Genomic DNA, 25,102 nt, shown 5'->3' on the forward strand with positions numbered 1-25,102 from the left:
ATATCACAAAGAAGCTATCTGATCCAGCGCTAAGTGACCTGTCACAGAATGAGTGTGCCCAACTGTGACTTTGAGGAAAGATATGGTGAGATATGGTGAGATATGGTGAGATAAGTCCATTTTTGGGGGGGCAAGTGTAGCTGGAAAGAGAGGGGGTGTGGGGGACGCCCCATTTAACCCCTCTGTGACTTACTCTGCATATCTCTCTACATACTAGGAACTGGCAACCTGTTTTGGGAAAAGTACCCTTTCACTTTACTACTATTTTGGAGAACTATAACTCGCATCAACTTTGCCTTGCTCATTCATTGTCTTGAGATTGGGGTAATCAACTGATACAACCTAAGATCTCTTTGGGAAAATTCCTTTTATTGTGATTTTAAACAAGTGACCACCCACCTGAACTACTTTGAGAGTAATATTTTATATAATTATACCGTTACTTGTTAGGTCCCTGGCCAGCAAGGTTTTAATGAATTATTTTTAATGTAAAGGAAAAATACTCCAGATTAACTTGGTATCCAACTACACCTTTAATTATTTATTCATATCCTTTCTTAGACATAAAACATTTTACTCAGTTTTATAAATCTGGGCCTATATGTTCAACTTCCCTACACAGCCATCAGTGTCAGTATATTTAGCCATTATATTTCCCAAGGCTGCTCAATATGCAGCAGTCTTCACAGCAGGTCTGTGATATGATTATGTAGAACCTGCTTTTTGTGGACTGAAAGTGTTTTGACCACCGTGTAACTGTACCGGAGGCACTGCTGTTATATGATCATGTCAGACATTTCATTCCACCTAGAAAATCAGTAACACTTATGAATTGTGTCCTTTTCTTACTAATAGGGCTGTGCCATGTATGACTGTGCCAAAATCTAATTTTACAAAGATGAGACGATGGGCTAGCTTTGTTAAGCTTCATTAGATTGATGCTATCAAAAGCAAATATATTTAATTGTTAAGTTATTAGGCAAGTCTGCTCTGCCTCTAAACGTGTGGTAAACAAGAGCATGATGGAAACTACATCCATTTACTTTGTATATTTTGAAAAGAAAGAGAAAAATGAATGAATGGATATATACATATGAATAAATCATGGATAAGCATCCTGTGGTCATTCACTATCAGTGTGGTTCTGAGAGGGGATGTGGTTAAATAATACTTATGCCTATAAATACTTATTTGCTAAAGTTACATTTTTTTTTCTGGGGAAACACCATTTTTTCAGAGGAAGAAAACTTGAATTTTCATGTGATTATTTTCTGAATAAAAGAAGTCTGAATAAAAAAGTACTCCATCTCAAACCTGCCGAGTTCATGTAGAAGTCAATGGCAGATGTCCCATTTACAATTGAAAGGTATCATGATCTGTGCTGGGTTTCCTAGTAATAATCCAAAGAATGAATGGTTTTTGGACGATAATCCAAAAAAGTCTGAGTCAGTTTCACAGAATGTGTTTGACTGCCTTCAGCAGCCCCCCCCCTCCATTCTGCTTTATGGGATATAAAAATTCAAAGGCAGTGCTGAACTTTAATACCCAATTAAATCATTCATTCTTGAGCAGTGTGTTAAAATTATCACCAACACCAGTGTCAGTCTGGGATGCCAGGGGCCCACCAGAAAGCCTTAGACTGTGGGACCACTTTCAGAAATATTACTCTTCCTCTCCTTACTCAATCTCTTTATTCTCCTAGTCTCTTTTTTCTACATACTATACTCTAGTCTTCCATTATTGTTCCCATAAATAGAGAATGACCATGAAATTGGCCAAATTGTTAGAAGCAAGAGGGTCCAATGACACCTGGGCCCACCGGGAGTTTTCCTGGTATCCCGGTAGGCCAGTCCGACACTGACAAATGCTAATTTCTGAAGTGGAAGGAATCATTCAAGCTAATATGAATTTACAGTATCATATTAATAATCAGTAAAATGACCAAACCTTCTTAAATTGGCCCCTACTGCAGTAATATGCAAACAAAAACAGGGAATGGAAAACAGTAAGATAGGAGAAGTATTAGGAAAACAAGAATATTTCTCAGAAACTGATGTAAAGAAAAGTTTCTTTCTTTTTACCATAGAAAAACAATTACATTGCAATTACTATGCAGGGCAAGCAGCATTGTCTTGGTGATTTTTTAGTCTGTAATAAAGTTTTTATCATCTTAAGAGAACTGGGGGTTTCCACATCTCTAGGCCAGTGCCCTAATGAATGCATAGAATCATCCAATGAGAATCCTGCCTCCTACACTTGGTCATCCCCGTGGGTATTTCACATACAGTATTTCTTCTAAATATCAATTTAACCACTCTTTCAACGCTTGATTACATTGTAAAATCTTACAATTGTACATTATGACTGATGTATGGCTAGTAAGGAAGTGAGTGGAAAATGATTTTGCATCTGTAGCTAACTTAACTCTTTTTTAGTGATCTGGGGACACAGATTGCAAAGCTATATAGCAGGTTTATGTCTCCTTTAAAACTATTTTGCCACCCACTTGTATTAATTCCAGTGTTTCCTTTAGATGAATTGTTCTCAAACTGTGGAACTGCCCCAGGAGGCCCAGATCAGTATATAGGGTGCTAGTAATGTTAAAAGCCCAGCCTGAAGGTCATTTATGTTAAGTTGTGGTGTAAACCCTTATTGGAACCATGGCTTAAATTGAATTTAGGGGATTTTGACCCCATGCTAAACCCTATAGGAGCCCTTGCAACACTGCTTTAGACTGTATTTTAATGTTTTTTTCAGTCTTATATTACATTACTTTTATGGCAGGGAAAGTTCACGAAAGTTCAAGGTAATTATTTAGGTAAGGAAGCAAAGAAGATTACTCTTATTCTAACAAGCAAAATACAGACAATTTCAATAATTGCAATTTCATAAATGCTTTCCCCCAGAACTTATTTAATTAGCGGTAACCACAAGCAAAGTCTAGGGTGCACTGCTTATATTGCTAGTCTCCCTGGCAACAGACTTTGAACCAGAGAAAAGGTTTGATATTTAAAAGATGATTTCTCAACAAACAAACTGTGGTTGGCATAATGAAAATATATTAATAAAACATTCTTTTAAATGAAAAATACCTATATAAACACTGTTGCTTCACCACTAAGCTTGTTTCTAGCCGCTATGATTTATCTGTGTTTAATACTCAGATCGACTTGTCATTTAAATACAAGTAATTTCGTGGAAAACTCTTTGTATACTATTAATTATTAAGGCATTTAATAACCGATGTTATGGTTATAAAAATAATGTCAATAAGACAATAATACATTACGATAGAATGTGAGTAAATAATGAAACCAAAAAGAAGACACAATAAAGAGATCTTGCATGTTTTTAATTAGAAACGAAATATTTTATTTATAATTAGCAGCAATGTATTTATTAGACTCATACAATTCAGCAGACGTCAAGTAAACATTCTGTAACAAGTGATTGGGTGCTATGAGTAAGAATATATGCTATGGGCGGAATGGTTCACTGTGGATCTGGCACAAATTCCAGGGTTCCCATAGTAGGATGTGTCCATAACTGGAAATGCCTTGTGCAAAGTGAATCAGATGCTACTGCTGTTATGGAAGCCGCCAAAAACATAAAATTGTAGGGCACGGGTGCAGATCATGCAGCCAGCCCCCCCCTCCAAGAGGTCTTCATGGATTTGCGTGAACCACTGGTGGGCCTGAGGAGGGCATGCGGGCGATTGCACCCACTGCACCCCAGGTAGTTCTGACTCTGGAAGCCACAAACTGAATTCACATACTAATGCTAATTGAGCACTGAATAATACACTAGTTTTGGTCTATATTGGTGCAATTTTTGTTAGACACTACTAAGCAGGTGCCCACTATTGTGCTGAAGTTTTGAGAAACTGCTGCATTGTGTACAATGACAGGGGTTTTAGATACAAGTGCACTTTGTACTGGTGTTTATAAATGAGCCCTATAAAGTTTTCTGGGTTTATTTTGGATGTACTAGTTTCTTCCTACATTTCAAAACAAGTAGCTTGATTGGCTTCAGACTTGATAAGGGCCACGTAAGTTCTACTGGCAGGGGCCACTGGGAATTATCAGTTTTTATAGAGTGTAATGCAATATGTAATTGATATATCAATATGAAAAGTTCTACATGGCTTGTTATTGGGATAAATGGGACAAAGGCAACAACCAGCATTACAGCTGATATTGAACCCCAACACTGGAGGGGAATATTAAGTGGTGTTGTAGTTGTTATAATCATTGGCACCTCCTGTCAAAAAAATCCTTTCTAAATGAAACTCCAGTAAAAATGTGTTCTGCGCTAAGTTGTTTTCACTGTACCCTTCAAGTTTGTTGTGGTATAAGATTTAAGAAGAATAGTCATTATTTAACTGTTAGATTGAGGATTACAGTCTCGAAGTCCCACACACCCACCCACACAGGGCAAAGAGATCTGCTCTTCCTGTGAACTAGTCTACTGAAGTCTGACAGATGGCAGGTCTTTCAATGAGCAAAGATAACTAACGAACGTGCCATTATTTTCTTGGCTGCATCGCTGGAAAACTAGCACTGCAAGATCTTGTCTTTTCTCTGTACCCACACACTTTCGCCCGTCTTTTCATACTAAGTCATGTTAAGGAGGGAAGGGGTTAGAGAAAGTCTAACTTTTGTGAACTACAGAAAGTGTAAACACAGCCAAAGTGACTAGCTGGAAGTAGAAATTCATTGTTTGAAAAGATCATCCTTGTCTCTCAGTATAGAACTCAGTATAGAACTGTTTGGCAGTGTAGTCTAGGAAAAGTACAACTCCTAGCAACACCCTGGGGTTATTTCCACTTTGCGCCAGACATGTTTTTTTGGTGTTATAACATTTTTACTTACATTGTCTGTAATGAGGAATACACATTTTTATGTGTTGTATGAAGGTCTGCTTCACTAGCCCAGCTGCAGGGAGATATGATGTACTTTCATCAAGGATGTTAAACTCCTTTTGCCGGTGGTGTATAACTGATGTCAGATTTGATTTTCTTAAAACTATACCTAAAGAAATCCATACTTGGTTTAGCACTTACTGAAAAAAAAAAGCGGGCACCCTGCGGAATGAGGGGAGGATTTTCAGGTGCAGATATAGAAGCGGGTCTGCGGGTCACAGGTCGGTTTGCAGGCCTCATCTAAATTTCTTATCTTATGTACTATTGTCTATATCTATATTTTACTCCTTTTAAAGTTTTACAAAACTTGTTTCTGCCCTGCCTACTTTTGATGATGTCACTTCCAGTTTGCAGCAACATCACTTCTTGTTTTTGATGGTGGTTGGTGGGTTGCAGGTCGGGTTGCAGATTAGGCAGCTGTGGGTCCGGGTCGGGTAGAGGATCAAAGTGGGTAAATATGCGGGTTGAGGTTCATGTCACGGCTACGGGTTCCAGTCGGGTCCTGGTCTTAGAAATTGGTTCCACGCAGGCCATTTAGCCCTAATATAGTTGCCTTAGTTGCTACACATGCTACACAGTTCATATAAACTATAGTAGTGTTTCTGAAGCAAACAGATCAGTTTTACCAGTACAGGGTAATTTATTTATTTTAAGCACTTTCATATTTGTTACTGTTCCTTTAATGGATATGTGTCTTTTTTTTTTTTATCCACATCTTTTATGAGAAACCACTGTGAAATATATCCAATCAAAGAGCTATTCATAAATCTGCCATATACTATTTCAATGGTTATGGGCAAATATAATATAGAGGCTGGAAAAATCCATTAAGACATGGGAATGTTATTTAATATAGCAAAGACCCAGCATAATTGTATACTTACATGATCAGAGATAGGGATTGTAAAAACAGTTATGCATACTGTGACAAAAAAACACAAATCTATACTCCTTTTCTATAAATCTTAGGCAGGTAATTATAACAGACGGGATTTTATATCTAAAACTGATTTTTGCATGTCTCCCATGGGGTTGCCTAGCAACAGAGAGGAAGAAGACAGGATAACAGAATAGAGGAGACATCAGATTTGATATTGAATTTAAGGAATTTCATACTGATAAGGATAAGAAGGAAAGTAATTTGAAGCGATCCCTACATATAGTTGTCAGTCTTTGCTTTTTCTTGTAATCTACATTGACAGTAAAGTATTTCTCACACTGTTATATATATATATATATGTTATAGTTCTACAAGAGCAGTGACCAGCTCCATGTTGTAGCTCCCACCCCCTCCAACTATAGTCAGGTGATCCCACTGGTGTCTAATAAAAGGGCAGCCAAGTTTGGGAGTTTTACTTTGAAAGCAGCTAGTAAGTTGCAGGTAAAACGTATTCGTCCCTTTTATAAAATGTATAATTAAACCATAGAATTCTTAATGAATCAGATGAAAATTGAGCATAGGACTGGCCAGATATGGGATGACTTTGACGTAGTTGGCCAGCTTAAATATATTGCAATATATGGACAAACAATCCCTGTTTTGTTTAAAGGGTAAGGCATTTTTCAGTAGCAGTATGCACAAAATGTCTCTGTCTTAAATATATTGATAATGGGTTGAGTGCAGAGGAATCTTGTATTTGTCTATATATATATATATATATATATATATATAGCTACCCCAATACATTATTTAATCTTGAGTATATATTATAAACCATGTACTGATTGCAGAACATATTTATAACAGGTGGTCCCTTATTGCAAACATATCTGATCTGATTATGTAATGAGGAGAAAAATAAGTTGGATCAGGGCACTGATACTAAAACAATATAAACAATATTACAGAAAGTTACTTGTATAGCCACATACTGGAAGAAGAAAACTACAGGTCCTGTTATCCAGAAATTTCTGAATTATGGGAAGGCAATCTCCCATAGACTCCATTTTAATCTAATAATTCAATTTTTTTTAAAAGGTTTCCTTTTTCTCTACAATAATAATAAAAGAGTACCTTGTATTGGAGCGTAACTAAGATAAAATCAATTCTTATCAGTGGAAAACTACTATTGGGTGTTATAATGTTTACATTATTTCTTAGTATACTTAATGGAATAGTTTAGTGTAAAAATAAAAACTAGGTAAATAGATAGGCTGTGCAAAATAGAAAATGTTTCTAATACAGTGAGTTAGCCAAAAATGTAATTTGTAAAGGCTGGAATGACTGGATGTCTAACATAACAGAACAGAATCCAACTTCCTGCTTTTCAGCTCTATAACTCTAAATTAGTCAGCGACTTGATGGGGGGCCACATGGTACATTTCTGTTCAGTGAGTTTACAATTGATCCTTAGCATGCAGCTCATATTCAAAAGCAACAGTTATGACCCATGTGGCCCTCCCCTCAAGTTACTGATTGGTTACTGCCTGGTAACCAATCAGTGCAAAGCAGGAAGTAGTGTTCTGTTCCACATCCAATCACTCCAGCCATTATACGTTACATTTTTGACTAGCTATATTAGAAACATTTTTATTTTGCACAGTTGGTATGCTTCACAATTCTTTTAAAGGAGAAGTAACACCAAAAACTGAAAGTGTATCAAAGTAATGAAAATATAATGCACTGTTTCTTTGTAGTTTATTGCTGTGTTGTACTGTACTGTAATACTGCGTGTTTGCTTCAGAAAGACTACTTTAGTTTATATAAACAAACTGCTGTGTAACCATTAGGGATGCACCGAATCCACTATTTTGGATTTGGCCGACCCCCTGAATCCTTCTCAAAAGATTCGAACCGAATCCTAGTTGCATATGCAAATTAGGGGTGGGAAGGGAAAAACATTTTGTACTTCCATGTTTTGTGACAAAAAGTCACGCAATTACCCCCCCTAATTTGCATATGCAAATTAGTATTCGGGTTCGGTTTGGCCGGGTAGAAGGATTCAGCCGAATCCGAATCCTGCTGAAAGCCCGAATCCTGGCCAAATCCTGCATCCCTAGTAACAATGGGGGCAGCCATTTTAGCTGGAAAAGAAGAGAAAAGGCACAAGTTACAAGTGAACATCATAGTGTATTGGATTTCCTACTGTTTCTGCTTCAGAACCACTGTTGCCCAAGTTTGTCTGTGAAAGTTGATGTGTTGAAAGTAATAGTGAGTTATAGTTCAGCCTCCAGACTTTCCCTCCAACAAATCTGCAAAGGCCCCCTAGGGCTCTGACATGGTATAATTTAATTGTTTAGATGCCAGCAGATGTCCATGCAGATGGGATACTTCTTCTTGCCGAAGCCATGATGTACAGTGTGCGCAGTATTGCATAAAACAAAGATACTCAAACAAAGAATGTATTTGATGCCCCCTTCAGAAAAAAAATCGTTTTATAGGTTTTTATGCATTTTGGCTAGCCTAGGCTATACAGCCTTCAAGCTCCATAAGTGGGTACCCATAGCTGGCATGCTCCTAGGAAGTATTGTGATCAACCAAGACAAACCGATATTGAACAACCTCCTGGTTCAAATTGGCAGACCAGAGCCAACTGACCAGGAACATACAGTTACACAAGTTATACTTTATAGCGAATCTTCTCTCATCCTTCCCATCCCAGACACACAGTGGGGCTCATTCAAGCAGGGCAGATTGCACAGTGAATATATTTCCGCTGCTCATGGTTACAATTATAAAGCTGAATAAGAGTGTGCAAACAGAATTGCAAATTTTTTATCTCAATGTGAATGTCTAGAAGAACTTTTTGAATATGTCAAAATTTGCAAATTAGGAACATTTCTGTGCACACTTTGCTTTTGAATTACACCACAACTTTGGTGGAGGAGAAAATATTTGCAAAACAGTTTTGCAAATTGCGAATTTAAATTACTGTCAACGATATGTTCACGTACAACAACCTCGCACAGTGGGCGCATTCAAGCAAACACCTGTATCATGTGCGAGCCATTGCGAAAATGGCTCTCACAATGTGAATCCACAAAAAAACGGGCAGAGCAGTGCAATAGCTCAGTGTTAAGGAAAAGCATGTGCAGTACAACCATTTGCAAATAAATATGCCCTAAATGAACTTTATAAATGACCCCCGGTGTGTCTTCCCTGAAGCCTCTAGAACCCCTGTCATGTGGAGGTGCATTAGCAGAGTGATGTTAGTTGAGGGGACCTCCTCTACAAAAATGCTGTCCCACCTGCTTCTCTGCAGTGTCCAACAGTGACCCAAGCTTCTCCATTAGGCTGCCACTAACCTAGTTCTAAACTACCTCAACCCCTAAGGGTAAATTTACTAAGCGGCGAAAATTCATCAGCTACAGCTTCGCAGCCATTGCAACACTTTTCCAGGCGTGAATTCGGTCATACAACACTAATTTGCTAAAATGCAAATTTGCGTCCAGGGCGCTGAACGCTGATGAATTTTTGCTAGCGTTACTTCGGCAATCATAGCGAACTAGCACAACTATGCCTAGCGCAACTTCGTTAGAGGTTTTTGATCAGGTTAATTTGCATACGGAGGGAAATTATAATGTTGCAGCAAATACATTACATTATACAATAGATATAAATGTATAATAGAGTTGTTATAATGCCCTACACATGAGCCCACTGTATAGTTTATGTTCCATATGTTAGAAAATGTATGGGGGAACCCGGTTACCCACAAAAATTTAAGAACTTTTGCAGGCTATCACTCTGAAAAAAGGAAAAGATGCCTGCGTTTTTTGGGACTTTTTCCACTAAAAATATGATGTAAGTAGCAAAGATTGAGTCTGGTCTGAGCTGGTGAAGGCAAGTCTGGAGAAAGAGGTAACGTTCAGTAAAATCTGCATCTTAATGAATTTGCAGAGTAACGTCCATTCGCCAGAGCGAATATTCGCCTGGCGATAGAGTGCGAATGACAGCTAGAGTCTGTCTTTTTCACTAGTGACTAGCAACTGTTAGTAAATTGGCGAAGTGCCTGAAAGCGGTAACGCTGGTAAATCATCGCCAGCGTTACTCACTTCTCCCTTTAGTAAATCTGACCCCTAACTGGCTCACAAGCTCTCAGGAACTCTACCCAACTACTCTTGCTAGCTAACTACCTTTCCCTCCTAGAGCAAGATAATCACAGTAAAGTACCTCTCTAATCAAATCATAGCAAGGGCTGGTATCCACCTTGTCTAAATCAGTATGTCTGTCTCGGCTGCTATTGATATAAGGCCAAAAAGGAAGTGCCTAGCCCTGCATTCTTTTATATTGGCTCCTGGTGGGGATTTCCACTACAGGCAAATCATAAGGGTTGGTGACTGGACTAAATATTGCTTGAACTATTTACACTATGAAAAATACAATTATTCTTCAACGCTTTACAAGTGCATAGATTCTTACATTCATTGGCATGTTTCTAAGTCAAACGTAAACTACCATAGCAACATGCTTGCAATGAAAGTAATAACTGCTTGAGGGACCCCATCATCCAGCATGCACATTCAGATTTAGGGCACCTGGACCTAAACTGATTTACAGTCTGGTACACACACATCCACTACAGACGAGACATCCACCGCAGACGAGAACCACCTTTATGATATATATCAGAATGTAATGGTTAGAAAAGGGGCATCCCATGACTTTCACTACTTTTACCATGGGTACTTACAAGTAGAGGAAGATTACACAGCAATCCACTCCCTCAGCTGGGTCCTCGTGATGAACTACAAGTTAAATGTGATGAAGAAATAAAAGATGTCAGTGGTTTATTTAACAATATTAGACACTTAGATAGCAGTGCTCACTAGAACATAGGATTTGCACAGGTCTAAAGTCACCAGAAGTGAGGTGCCTTTTAGTGGTCCAGATCTCCTCCAGTGAAAGCTTCTTGGGGATTAAAACTAATCCAAGACCCTTTTCAGCCGTGTCTCTTCACTTTAGGCAAGGTATCACCTAGGAGATCTAACTCCAGTCTACCAATCCTTAGTGGTGCGAGGTGCTGCTCTTGCTAAGCTAACCTGAATATCATCCTTTCCAGGGGTGTACTATAATGGTAACTGTGAGTTACTAAATCTTGCTCACAGGGTCCCTGCTCCCCAACTTCGCTAAGGGTTTGGCTCTCCAACAGCATCTACCCTTGGTAACCAGTAGAGTATATATATTTGGGAAGAGGAGAAAATGATCAACAACAAAAAAAAACATTCTATAACCAACAAGTGAGTCCACATGTATTACTAGTACTAATACAATTAATAAGCCTGTATCCACATTTAATTACATCTAATCAGTATGGTGAACCATCAGTGTATTAAATATGCTTGGTCAGAGTTAATCTCCTGGCAGTTCTAACTTTAAAATGATGTAGATTCCTAAGAAAATCAATATTACTAAGATCCAGGGGCTCTTCTTATGTTGAATTACACCTGTCACATCCAAAACCAGTGATTAGTTGCCTAGCAACCACTGCTGATAAGCAAGTTTGCATTCCAAATTACAGAGTCTAAATTTAGAAGATAAAGGAATGTGATTAAGTAGATCCACAGTGAGCAAAATGTTCAAGGCTAAAGATTCAAAGTCTTCCAGTTCTTTGTGTAAAATGCTTTTAGCACATACTAGGGCTCATTTTCAAATGACTGTCCTTTGCTGCTGAAATAAATGAGAATACTGTACTTCACAGTAACAGTGTGGATACTTCATAAAAAAGACCGTTATGGGCCTCTGTAAAAATTAAGATGCATTTTAAAGTGCTGTGTCCGGAGAGGCACAAATTCGATTTTCTCTGTTTGTAGTTTCCTCGTCCTCTCCATGTGAAGTCTGTTAAATCAAAGAGTAATGTTGCTTTAAATGGGTAGTGTGAATGTCCAGATTCATAACTTGCACCTAATAACATGAGGGAGCTTGAAGTGGCAGTGGAAGTGGATCGCTCTGCAGAAATGTATTGATAGTTTGATGCTATTTTCCACTGGCACAGAAAGTACCATGGCCATGCAAAACCATCCTTGTATCATGTTATGTTATGAAATGTGAAAGTGAATGGCAAGTGGCAAGGTATTATAAGGAGGTCACAAGGATTTCTTCGCCAGCTGAAAAACAACACTCAAAATTAGCCAAATTGTCATCCATAAGTGCTAAAAGGAGCAGTTCACCTAAACTAACTTTTAGTATGATATTGATATCCTGAGACAATAAACAATTGGTCTATGTTGTTTTCACTGTTGGCTTTTTAACTAATTAGATTAGGCTTGGGTAAATGGATAGATAAAAATGGAAACATGGATATAGCAGGAGGAAGAGGTGACAGGAGACAAAAAGAGAAGGGTGTAGTAGGGTTGCCACTTGCTTGGTTTTGACCCAAACAGTTTGAGTTTTCTTAGGTCTGTTTGGGTCTCAAATATGCGTTTGGGTTTTAACAATAATATTGGCAATACATAACATCTAAATATTATGATACAACATGGCTTAGTTATCATCAAGCACAATTTTTTGCCAGAAAGAAAATAAAAAATGAGGAATTGGCATTGCTGTTTTTTTGGATAACTAGTTTCTGTATGATAGATCCCATACTTAAAATTAAAGCACTCGGCACACTCATCAGGCAAAATATAGACAGAGCTCGGGTTGCCATCTGTCCAGTTTTGAACTGGACATCCCAGTTTTTAAAAGAACTGCCTGGTTCAAAACTGTATTTCACTGGACAACTCCATGTCATAAGTATCGGGATAGCCCCGCCCCAGTGCTTCCGTCAGAAGGACCCTCCCCAAAGCTTTAAAAGCTCAAACCCACCCCCCCTATCCGGTATCTTTTTTTCTTCTGCTTCAGTTTATTCTGTGGCTACTAAAGCAAATAAAGTTCTGTCTTGTGTGAACCGGTAACTGGAGCACAGTGTGAAGGGAGATATATTTCCCCTAGGTTCATGTCTGTAGCAGAGAGGGAAACTACCCTGTGTATTAGTTAGAGCCCAAGCGTGGCAAGGATTTTGTTTTGTTTTATTTTGTTTTATTTTATTTGATGCTGCTTTACTCACAAAGTTTTTATATGTGAACAATAAATGGACTTTGCCCTGTTCAAGACCTGTCTGTTTGTCTGATCCTGCTCACACTTGCATATAAAAGGGCATTAACTCAAGGGATGAAAACATAATTATGCCTCTTTATAGGTCCCTGGTAAGACCTCATCTGGAGTATGCAGTGCAGTTTTGAACTCCAGTCCTTAAGAGGGATATAAATGAGCTGGAGACAGTGCAGAGACATGTAACTAAACTGGTTAGAGGGATCGAAGACTTAAATTATAGGGTAGACTGTCAAGCTTGGGGTTGTTTTCTCTGGAAAAAAGGCACTTGCGAGGGGACATGATTACACCTTACAAGTACATTAGAGGACATTATAGACATATAGCAGGAGACCTTTTTACCCATAAAGAGGATCACCGTACCAGAGGCCACCCCTTTAGACTAGAAGAAAGGAAATTTCATTTGAAGCAATGTAGGTGGTTCTTCACAGTCAGGACAGTGAGGTTGTGGAATGCACTGCCGGGTGATGTTGTGATGGCTGATTCAGTTAATGCCTTTAAGAATGGCTTGGATGATTTCTTGGACAGACATCATATCAAAGGCTATTGTGATACTAAACTCTATAGTTAGTGTAGGTATGGGTATACTGTATATCATTTATGTGAAAGTATGGAGGGGTGTGTGTTTGGATGCTGGGTTTTCATATGTAACTATGTAACTATGTAATTTAAGAATAGTCTCAGTATACTGTCTATGATCCAGGCTGGAACTCTAGGATAAGAAAGTAATTACTTTTTAGTAGTATTGTATTGGTTAGTTATATGTCCTGGAATCAGTCAATTCCTTACTATTTGGTAGACTCATGGGAGCATGCCAAACTTTAATATCCAGACTTGTTTGGTGGAGGATCATGAGCTAATGATAAGAACAATTTCAATCTGCACAGGAAGATTGCCTAGGCTGATGTGTGCTCCTAGATACCTCACACGGCAGGTAAGGAATGCCCACAGTGGCGGCAGACCATCTCCATGAGTCACTCTATGGACCTTTCATTGATAGGGTGCATGGGTTATGGTCCAGGACAAACACAGGTTCCTTATGTGCCCTGTAGACTTTAGTATCGAAGAGACGGGGAGCTACACTAGGTGATTCTATGTGCCTGTAGTGTTCTACATATCTGGGGCATGTGGAGTACTAGTAATGGAATGTTTCTTTCCCCTACTAAGTCATCTTTTGCAGGTACCATGCTTTTGAGCGTTTGAGCTTTTGAGCACTCTTGTGGTTGGTATACGGTTGGCACAGCTGCGCTGGTAAGTAGTGGGAGTGAGACTTTGGAGTGTTACTCTGAGTTTCTATCTACTTCTCTTTCAACTACTCTTTCAGTGGAGTTAGTTCTCTCATTTCAGGTGGAAGTGTCATGTAGGCTTCACACTCCATATCATTACTTTAGCGTGGGTTCTGCCTTTAAAGAGTCCTGTTTCTTCTTCTTCTTCTTCTCTGAAAGTCCATTTCCTCTGAAGAAATAGAGTTCACAGGTTTTCTACAAGGTGTTTCTCCGTTCACCTGTAGAGGTTTCATTTTTCTGAGTTTTATATGGAATAGATTACACTTTGCCAGGTTTTGTGGAACAATTACCCACCCATGATTGACTGACATCTACTGCTATTAGTTCAGTATATAAAATATGGCATTTTTAGTCATATTCATTTTTAGGGATTAGGGGGAGCATAATGCAATGACCAGAAGTCGGTTGACTATTGGCTCGAGAAATGGATACCTTTGTTTTTATCTAAGATCGCTGGGCTGTTACTGCAGTTTTGTCAAAGTGAACTTGAAAAGCACAACATGACCTTTTAAAGAGCATTGTCAAAACAATATATTTACTGTTTACTAAGGCGAACTTTCTGCTCACAATTGAGTCCCATTATGATAGAAAAATGTATTCTGAGTGTAGAGAAAAGCATTAACAGCAAGATAGTCTTCTGGGTGTTGTATATAATTTATCTGCAGTAAGCATGAAAACATTATTGCTAATTATTATTGCTAATTTTTGTGCTTTATTTTTTATTGTTACATGTAGTTACTGTGATGTCCTGCCCTTGAAAAACATTATTCTCTCAACCATCATTACACTGCCAAACGTTCCTATGCCCATTGATAAGCCATTGAGGCTAATATACTGTAGATACTGTATTTGTGCCAGCACTTTTTCAAACAAATTACAGTACATTGTCAAAAAGCCTAGGATTGTATCTGAGTTTGAGCAGTTCAACACGTTAATTTCCCATAGTGTATTAGTACACAACTCAGCAGCAGCGTTTAGCACTAAAACCTTTATGAATCCTTAATCTCTCATGCAAATCGTATATAGGCAAGAAGGATTTGGGCAGTTCTTTTTTAGCTGGAAAATAAATTGTAAAATGCAAACCCTTGATTATCTGTTTTCTAAGCAGTAGATGTCAGTCAATCATACATAGATGGGAATTATGTCATCAGACAAAACAGTAGACATTTAGAAAAACCAAAAACTATAGACTTCCTTTTTGAGATATTTAAAGGAAAACTATACCCCCTGAACAATGTAGGTCTCTATAAAAATATATTGAATAAAACTGCTCATATGTTAAACCCTGCGTCGTGTATATGTCATTTTCGTAATAATATACATTTTTAGTACTATGTGCCATTGGGTAATCATAAATAGAAAATTGCCATTTTAAAAATAAGGGCCGCTTCGTTTTCTGAACTCGCATGAAGTTGCCTCACGAGGAAACTTCAGGGGACTTCGGAAAGCTGAAGCGATCCGAGTGCCATCCTGCGGGCGATTCACATTCTAGTCAGCGGGAAGGCATTTCGGGGAGCTTAGTCGCCCGAAGAAGAGGAAATTTGTAACTGGGCGACTAATCTCCCCGAATAGCAGCGTGTGCCACCACCCCTATAGTCACTGAATTTATTGCACCAGTGTAAAGTTTCAGCTTCTTAATAGCAGCAATAATCCAGGACTTCAAACTTGTCACAGGGGGTCACTATCTTGTCTGCGACACTCACATGCTCAGTGGGCTCTGAGCAGCTGTTAAGAAGCTAAGCTTAGAGGTCATCTTAAATTATCGAGCAGAAAATGGGATTGGCCTGTAATATAAGATGCTATTAAATTAATAATCAGCCTTATATTATGACATTTATATGATATATATGCAGCATCTTGTGCATTGATCCCTAAGCTCAGTAAGTGACAGCACCACAGAGCATGTGCAGTGAATCAGTTGAAAATAAGATGGGGAGCTACTAGGGCATCTTTGGAGGCACATATCTTCCCTGCTAAAAGACTGTGGTTGCATTGGGCTGGTACAGAAGCAACATTTCTAGTCTACATCTTTAGTTAGACTTTAGTTAATGTAAAGTTTCCCCATAGTGCCAGTTTGATCTTGGGTTTTGTGCCACAGTTTGTTCTGCCATATTGTTTGAATGGACTGATGATCTTACAACCTAATTCCATAAAAGAATTGGCCCGTTTCTGCCTGGCTTTTAGTATTCTGTATAAAAATTTATCAAAAAAACCCTAAAAACTAAAAGATTGAAGTGGTGGCCAAAATACCTGCTACCCTCTGCAGATAAATCCCACATGCATCAAATATGATACACCATGGGTGCCACTGCTAATTATAGCCCTATGTATGCACATGATACCCACAATGATTCCAAATAAAGGACATTTCTATTGCCACTCCAAAAGGAGCTCAAATATGTTGTGTTCCATGTCCTCAGCCTCATTATCTCATAATAGCCATGGCTAAAAATCTACCCCCATACACTGTAAATTCACACCGAGTTTATAAAAAGGACTTATAAAAAGACTGATTGTTGAAATCTGCTTGCAATGCAATATAATGGAAGCAAGCCTTCCCTCAAGTAAGAAGAATTTCAGAATAGCATTCTGTTTTATTAAGAAGCCAAACTATACCTTTCGATAATAAAACCATCACATTGAAGCCATTTTCTTATTCAGTTGCAGTTAATGAATTTAATACTGTATATGAATTCTACTCACTGTTTGTTGACAATGTAATTATGAAGGTCTGTGTTGTTTGAGGACAAATATAAATAGAGTTTCCAGTTGTATTCAAGTCCCCACCACCAGAGCCTGGAAGTCTTTTGAGGTCACTCTCAAATCAGACACAGATCAGACAGCAATTAGGTACATTATCTTCATTAGTTAATGCATTACTTTAACACGTAGATATTTTTTATGGCATGTATTTCAGGATCTTTGGTTTACAGGTGCCTCACTCAACATTTCAGTTTTTATTTAGTTCATCTGTGGGGCATTTTGGGACATTTTTATTTTGTTACCTTGTTATGAAAATGCATTAGACACAGTCTAGCACGTTAGATATGCCTAATAGTGACACTGAGATAGGGTAGGAAATATTATACATATTAGCTCAGTGTTACCTCTGTGGATTTAACTTTTTCCCTTTATAAAGGATTATTTAACCCCAAAGCAGAATTCAAGGATAATTCTTATTTGCAGGCTTTGTATAGGTTTTGGCAGTAAACTCAATCAAGCAATGAACAAGGTGGGGGCTGTTAAGCAGCTATTTGTCTGGAGCTACTGACCTTGTGAACTGAATTCACATGTGCTTTATCGCTTTCCACGTGCGTAGCAAGATTTAGCTTAAGCTCGCTACGTTTCATTGCACAGTGAATAGATATGTTTCCTTATTAATGAATGGAAATATGCAATTACAACATGATCTCACTGATATGTTTGAAAGTTTAATATACGTTTCTGTAACCTTTGTTTGAAGGAAGCCATAAAAACATTTAATTAATGGAGAAGGAAAGGTGAAATCACTGGGGGGTTGCCAAAAGTTAGGCCACCAGTTATTGTAATCACTTACCTGATATCTGGGCCAATGCTCCTTTTGGCAGAAAACAGCTCCGGCCAAGGGTTTAGCACCGAGCAACTATGGAGTGATCCTCTTCCTGGTGCACCTCTCTAAGCTTCTTAATAGTGCACTTCATTTATGTGCTGAAAAAAGAGATGAAATAAATGGATGCACTCAGAATACACTTTCTTTCTATCATTTTCCCGGCATAACATAATTCTAATATCTAACTTCAGAATCTGTCTTTCAGCAATGGTTGCACCACATAGATTGTTTATCAGAAACATGATACATGGGTATGTGATTTCATCTCAATTTCGGCATCACATATATTGTTACTGTAGTGTTGCAAATATAGCTTCACTCACACTGAAAACAAAAACAGTTGTGCGTTCTTTTTCTTCCTATTTACATGTAAATTCAGGCATGGGATGCCTTATCCGGAAACACATTATCCAGAAAGCTCTGAATTACTGGAAGGCCACCTCCCATAGACTCAGATTTTTGCAAATCATTCTAATTTTAAAAAATTAAATTTTTCTGTGTATTATAAGAGTGCATTGTCCTTGATCCTAATTAAGCTAAAGGAATCCATATTGGTGGCAAAACAATCCTTATATTTTATATTATTGTTTTTTTAATGTTTAAAGTACTTTTATCGGACTTAAGGTATGTAAATCCAAGTTCTGAAAAAATCCTTATGCAGAAAACCATTGGTTCCCAGCATTCTGGATAATAGATCCTATACTTGTACTAACCAAAAATATTTGAGGGTGTATGAAACATTATGAACAAGTTAGTACCTAGGACATGACTTATCGGTTACAACCAAATTAATTTCTGAATGCATCCCATAAGCTGCACTGCAAAAAAGACTTGCTTTCCATTATCACATTTGTCCTTGGCCTCCAACACCCAGTTATTAAGAATAACTAATTCCCTATTGTAAATTATTAGTATATTAGAAGATGGGTTTTATGACCATATGCAGGTCATGGACATTTGAAATCCTCATATGTTACAACAGGAGGTACATTATTCCTTGCAATACACATCTTACACAGTGTCGTCATGTGACACACATTATTACTGTGACCAATTATACCTGAGGATATGACTACGCATCATTCGCAAAGAATATATTTTACAGCATATTCATGGCTATAAAGTATTTTATAGCATTAAATTCAATCCTGGAGCACAGTAAGAGCATAATTGTGCTTTGCTGACAAACAGTTACACATGGTTTTACCTTCCACCATCACATTTTCAGTAACTCCTTAACAACCTTTCACACTTCACTTTAACCATCTAGTTAGCAACACCACAAGCTTTGTAAATTATATGTGATTCACACAGGAAAGAGTTTCTTCCCAGGAAAAGTGGTTTTATGAATTCTGGCAGATATCATACTTACCTGCTTACTACATTAATTACTAAACACTACAGTACATAATACACAAAACAATGACAGACACATACTGTACATGACATTTAGGTGCTATTTATCAAATATTGAAAGGGGAAATGTTGAAGAATTTCAATCAATTTGATATTTTCCTTTGAATTAAATCTTTCTCCATTTATTAACTGACAAGGGGTGATTATAGCTGCCTGGGGTGGCTTTCACGAGGCTGCCCCCCTTGCACCCCATGTTTACCTTAAAATACTCTGGAGGCGGGGTCCAGGAGGGTGCTAGCTCAATTGTTGCCTCTGCACTAGAAGAGTTGAATTTCAGGTTTAATAACTGGAAATTTGGCTCTTAAAGTTACCAGGAACAGCTTTTTGCTGCCCCTGGTCACTTGTTGCTCCACACAATAATGGAGCACCTTGTGCGTAATCCTTTAGGATGCTTAGCAGTAATTGACCCAACCTGCCACAGGACAGGAAAATCCAATGCAAAGTCCATTAACTGCAGCACACTGTCAGATGAAATGGCTTTTCAGCAATGTGATTTTATTGGCTCAAAATATCAAGTTGGCAAAAAATTGCATCTTTTCAGGCCTCACAGGAGCCTTTATCAAGCCTCTGTAACCTGGTTACTTGTTGGGCACTAATGCCTGAGGCAAGGTTTTCACCTTTCCTCATGGAATAAATGTCCCAGCAACTGACATTTATAAAACCTGATACCTATGTCCATATGTCAGAATGTCTTTAAATGCTTTGAGCAGAAAACTGTTCTGATACTTTGGGTGTCAGTGCTCAGCAGTCCTAATAGTTGCCCCCCAATGTATAAGCCATATGGGGAGAAAAAGAGTCATACAACTAAAAATAATGATTTTCTATGCTCTTCCAGCAGGGAAAATCAATTGCAAAATCAAAAAAATCCATCGTATTTAATGTTTTACCAAAACTGCCCAGTAAAATTGACAAGGGTTAATAAATCACTCAAAAGAGAGCAACATAACAATTAATCACACTTTTCTAGAAATCTGTGAAAATACTATGCCCTGTAGCCTTGTCCACTAAAACCAACAGTAGGGACCCATAGATTTACATTCTGGTCTGAAAATCCCACATGGTTGGAAATCCCCTGCTGTGGCCAGCTAAGTGTTGGACATTAATTGGATCTGGGAGGGGGAGTGAGTAATTTGTCTCTATGGAAGTGAGCCCTGGCAGATTTCAGATTTGGCCAGAAGGTGTCACTGTTGCGCAAGAAGTATAAAAAGCTGAGCAGCCATGTGCTCAGTCCTTTTCCCTTCCACCCCAGGATGGGGTGTATGGGGCTGCAGAGAGATTCCACATGGGTGGTGAAGCCCTTGTTGGGCTTGGGGGTACCGGGACCCCTATAATTGTGAAAGAGGCTTGGGAGTGCTCACACTCCAGATGAGTGTTGGAACCAGCCTGAATATTTAAGGTCCTGTGAGATGCTGTAGATGCCTGTAACAGTTCTATGTGAGCCCTCAGGAGGAAAGGGTATTGAAAGGTCCCAGCATGTCTCCTGTGTGAGGACAGGTTGTGCTCGATAGCTTGCTATGTGGGAGCTACTGCCTCTATCCAAAGGAGAGGTATAGGCGTCAGGTAGCAGTACCTGGGGTAAAGAGCTTGGGACTGGGACTTGGGACTGTGACTGTGTTTGTCCACCAGGAGTGGAGTGTGGGACTGTGTCCTGGGTAGAGACTGTGCCAGGAGTTGGACGACCACATGGGTAGTCCAGGGCAGGGTTGATATTAATCTGTAATTGCAATTTGCATTTTCCCTTCTAGCTATAAAGTTTTATTGCATCTGTTTGGTTAGTTATTGTTTCCTAGTTGTGTGGTTAGTTATTGTTTCCTAGTGGGCCACCTGCAGGTGTACCCCCAGATCCCACTAGATGGAGGCACTGCCATTATGAGATTTTACCAGAATCTATCATTTAGCAAAGGAGATTCAGGACTTGAGCATGGTAGGATATTAATAATGTACATCCTATAATTTGGGGTCAAAATAAGGTTATACTGCTGTATATATCCGTCTGTATACAGTATATGTCTATATCTGTATCTCTTGTACTACTAGTCTCTTGTTCTTCTGTAGAGTTTTATTGCGTGGGTGTTACTTTTCAGTGCTTGGGCAAACTTCAGTAGCAGCAATCAAATTAGCAGTGAATTGTTAATTTAAGATGAGTGAAAAGGTGATGATTTCTTTTTACATGAGGTTATTTCACCTGTGGGTTTGTGAAAAAGAGGATATCTATGACTTGTATGTATTTATTGTGCATAATAATATTTTGTATCTAGTATTGTTATTGAGGAAAATATTCTGAAGCAACAAATAACGATCTGTGTATATAGCATCAGATTTTGCAGACTTTCCAGACTGCTGTGTTTATGAGAAAGAACCTTCTCCTGTTTGCATCTCTATGCTCTTCTAACTGCTCTGCATTAGACACCTTCACACTGCTATGTGCGTCTTAGAGGGTCTGCAACAAAATAATTAATCCTGACAGACTCCGCTCTTTTTTTTCTTTTCCGATAAGACACAAAATGATTTATAGCTCTTATAGATAATCTTGGGAGAAGGGGGAATAACCATACAATGTTGCCTCTATAATCTGTAACAAAATATCAGAGGGAAGATGTATTGTTATTTAGGCACATTTTGAATTGCATAATGCAAGTGCATTTCCTGATATTACTGCAAAATGTATTTAAGGTTATTCAACATGAGGGACAAAGGCCATATTATATTTGACACACAAGGGCATGCCAAATAGTTTGAATGTTCTTGATGTAGGGGGAAAGGTTCTGCCTAACTTTTCAGGTAGCCCCCTAAGGGGGTTTTAGACAGCTAACAGCTGGTCCAGATCTACAGTTGAGAGGGGGTTAATTTATTTATTTGGCAGTCCAGTAACTGGCCAGAGGGCGTCATGGTTCCCTAGTACATAGTTATATAGTTAAGTTGGGTTGGTAAAAGACCAAGGCCCATCAAGTTCAACCCCTCCAAATGAATACACACACACACCCATACTATATATACAATCTCTAAATTAATTGTAGATTTTAGTATCTCAATAGCCTTGGATATAATGCTTGTCCAAGAAATCATCCAACACCACAACATCATCCGGCAGTGCATTCCACAACCTTACCTCACTGCACTCACTGTGAAGCACCACCTATACTGCTTCAAATAAAAGTTATTTTCCTATAGTCTGAAGGGATGGTTTCTAGTAAAGAGGAAGTCACCACATGTTCTGCTCTTTGGTCCCCACTTGCACTTGCTGGTGGAGGTGGTGTGCTGAAGAGCTTGGGGCAGAGTCCTCAGTTGGTGAAGTGAGTGCTAGAAAGCCTTGTAATAGTTCACTCTAGGAGTGAGAGGCAGGATCAGGGTAGTTAGTAGAGCAGCTACAGGTTCCAACAAGGAGGCCAGGAAGAGTTAATATGTTAATAGTTTATAAGAATGCATTGACCTCTCCATAGTTGTAAGAGGCTTTATTATAGCCATTATCAGTTTTCCTTTATTTGTTTGAAACAAAGACACGTACAATAGATGCAAAATATCTTTATTGCCAGCTATTTCCTGGTAGAAAAATCTAATGCAATTGCTAAAAATATATATCAGTACAGTGTATATATAACTTTAAAATATAAATAATTAGCATACCACATTCTAAACAAATGTTATGTAGCAGAGAAAGAGCATAACCAAAATGATTTTGATGATTAAAGATTTTTAGTGTAGACTTGTCTTGAATCATAGCTAAAATGCTCCTGGGCTCACTTACACTCAAGTTTTAATGATCTGCTACTCTCATTGGTCACATTTCATGAGGTTTTTTCACTGGCTGAAATCTTTGGAACAAAGAAAGCTTGGGGAGTTGTATCAGATATGCACTAATAATTACCTCCAAAAACCGAATTATTTTCTCTACCCTTCTCTACAGTCATATAAACAGCTACCCAATTGGTACCTTCACTCTCATGCACAACTCCTAGCACCTTCACTCTCAGGCACAACTTCGAGCAGCTTTACTCTACATTACTAGATGGTGTATTATTACATCCCCTTATTGTTATCCAAGGCAGATTATTTATACAATAAGTGAATATATGCTTTACATTTAGTTTCATTCACCAAAATGTAATTGTAAATTGGGACAACTAAAAGTCTTTCTTATGGATTTCTCCTTTAATCTGGTATATTAATTCCCCTTTCCATCACACTCAGGTAGTACAATATTTACATATATAATATTCCAGAATGATATGTACTTTTGTCCCAGCCAGTATAGAAATCAATTATTCTTTCCAGTAAAATCATGTTTTATTCACTGTATGTGTTATTATTTTATTATTAACATGTATTTATATAGCGCCAACATATTGCGTAGCACTGTAAAGTAACTGTGATTATACAACTACATCACATGAATTACATACATAGAATATATGGAGTAACAAACATCACAATCAATACAGGTACAAAGAGGTGAGGAAGGCCCTATGCATAGGCATACAGTCTAAAGCAGTGGTCCCCAACCAGTAGCTCGTGAGCAACATGTTGCTCTCCAACCCCTTGGATGTTGCTCCCAGTGGCCTCAAAGCAGGTGCTTATTTTTGAATTCCAGGCTTGGAGGAAAGTTTTGGTTGTATAAAAACAAGTGTACTGCCAAACAGAGCCTCAATGTAGGTTGACAATCTACATAGGGGCTGCCAAATAGCCAATCACAGCCCTCATTTGGCAACCCAAGAATATTTTTTATGCTAGTGTTGCTCCCCAAATCCTTTTGCTTATGAATGTTGCTCACGGGTTCAAAAGGTTGGGGATCCCTGGTCTAAAGGGAAGGGAGTAATACACAAGGTGTGGGAGTGGGCAAGATCGAAGTAAGTGGGTGAGAAATGTGGTGTTGTATGTGGTGTTGCGTTTGGTAGTTAAGCAGAGTGAGGGTAGGCTTCTCGAAAGAAGTGCGTTTTCAGAGATTTTTTGAAAGCAGAAAGGTTGGGAGAAAGTCGGACAGATCGTGGGAGAGCGTTCCAGAGGAGGGGTGCAGCCCTTCCAAAGTCTTGAATGCGAGCATGTGAGGAGGTAATGAGAGAAGAGTTGAGTAGCAGGTCAGTAGAGGAGCGTAGTAAGCGAGTGGGTGAGTATATAGAGATGAGTTCAGAGATGTAGGGTGGAGCAGAGTTGTGAAGTGCTTTGAAAGTCAGTGTCATTAATTTGAATTTGATTCTGAAAGGTAACGGAAGCCAGTGCAGGGATTGACAGAATGGCGAGGCAGAGGATGAGCGGTTGCTGAGGTGTATGAGCCTCGCAGCAGTGTTCATTATGGACTGGAGAGGTGACAGTCTCTGGAGGGGGAGGCCAATTAAAAGAGAGTTACAGTAGTCTAGACGCGATATGATGAGAGAGTGAATAAGAATTTTGGCAGCGTCTTGGGTGATAAATGATCGTATTTTGGATATGTTCCTTAGGTGGAAGTGACATGATTTAATAAGTGACTGGATATGAGGAGTGAATGACAGGGCAGAATCTAGGATAACCCCAAGGCACCGGGCCTGGGGAGAGGGGGTGATACTGGAATTGTTAACTATGATGGATACTTCGTGGATGCTACTGGTGTTTCTTGGAGGAAAGAGAACCATTTCAGTTTTAGAGAGGTTTAATTTAAGGTAGCGTTGCGACATCCAGGTAGAGATAGCGGACAGGCAGGAGGAGACGCGAGTTAGGAGTTCTGGGTTAAGATCAGGAGATGAGAGATAGATCTGAGTATCGTCAGCATAGAGGTGGTAGTGGAAACCATACGAATTTATTAATTTGCCAAGGGAGGAAGTATAGAGGGAGAATAGTAATGGTCCCAGGACAGAGCCTTGAGGAACTCCAACAGAAAGAGGTAGGGA

Source organism: Xenopus laevis, chromosome 5S (assembly GCF_017654675.1).
Source record: "Xenopus laevis strain J_2021 chromosome 5S, Xenopus_laevis_v10.1, whole genome shotgun sequence".
Lineage (NCBI taxonomy): Eukaryota > Metazoa > Chordata > Amphibia > Anura > Pipidae > Xenopus > Xenopus laevis.